We start from the raw sequence: 1,514 nt of genomic DNA on the forward strand, positions 1-1,514 counted from the left end.
CTGCTTCTCATTTTTATTTTTTGCTTGAGTAACAGGTTCCTGTAATTGGTGTCTTTGACCTTCCCTTGCTCATCCGTGACCCTGTTTGCAGCTTTGGTATTGAATATAGTATTTATCTACCTTTCAGTAATCAGAACACTCACATTCTTTCCAGATTTGTACCAGTTCACATGTCTGAACAGAATTAAAATGATATATAGGACAGACTTGAAAATAAGTAAACTTACAGTTAGTGTAAGGTTAGAAACTAAAAAACCATGTGGAAAAAAAATAAGATTTACACAAATCTGTGATCTAGCTATCCCTTAACCAGTAGGTTTACCACAGATGTGGTCCCTTTTCAGTGCAATTTGATGATCTACTATGACTTTTACTGAGTTGTCTTATGACAACTCACTAGTGATGAGCAAAATTTTTTGCCAGGCATGGATTCATGGCGAAAATCTGCATTTCGTCATTGGTGGAATTTTTTCCCAAAACGGCCCCAAAAATCTGAGAAATAAATTTACAGAGTGAGGAAAAAGTTGTGTCAAAAATGTCACGGTCACATCAAAAAAAATTGCGGTTGCGTCAAAAAAGTTACCATTTTTCACCATTTTGCTATTTTTACTCAGTTTTACAAATTTTTCGGTGAAGTGAAACGGGACAGATTTGCTCATGACTATTACTCACACCAAATACCTTGAATTCCCTGTTGACTGTTCCTACATTAGCATTATATTGTTTATTATTATTTAAAAAGTGTATAATGATAAGGTGGCACATATAGTTGATACAGTTCAAAGTGACACCAAAGCTACACCAATAAATGGATCAATGAAATTGTTTATTGCAGGTATTTAGTTTACACTATTCGGGCTTAAAATATTTGTTCCATATATTCGAGGCAGCATAGGGGATGGAGAAGCAGGTAAAAAGTTATCTACTGTTTAATTGGCTACATATTTGGTAGCCAATTATAGCCATAACGTTTGGAAGGGATTCTCCAAAAAATGCCAGGAATATTAGACATTAAAAACATAAATCAAATTAGTACACTACCTATTTTTTTAATGGATACTGGTGTGAGTAGATACATATTAATTGACTCCCATTGTATGTGGCAGTAAAAAAACATAATGGTTGTTTGCAGCACCTGCAGATAAAAATGATGTTATGTTTAGACATATTACATTTATAATAAAAATAAATCCACCTTGTTTCATTTGTATCCTGTATGCTACTCTGGTGTTTCTAATAACTGCAGAAAAACCAATAAGAAACTCAATTAGTGTCTATCTGTATAAGAAATAATGATAGGTTGATCTACTAAACACCCCTGAAGACTTCATTCACATAAATATAGTACTAGGTTGCTATTGAGATTCATAACTGATCCCCTTACACTGTCCTATCATACTCATTTCAGATTATGCAGGGTAGAGGGTTTATTCTTAGTGTTCTGCATGAAGCTGACAAAGTCACTTATAAAAATAGTTACTCTAGTAGTCATGGTGATATTTCCCCATGTTAGT

Source organism: Xenopus tropicalis, chromosome 3 (assembly GCF_000004195.4).
Source record: "Xenopus tropicalis strain Nigerian chromosome 3, UCB_Xtro_10.0, whole genome shotgun sequence".
Taxonomy (NCBI): domain Eukaryota; kingdom Metazoa; phylum Chordata; class Amphibia; order Anura; family Pipidae; genus Xenopus; species Xenopus tropicalis.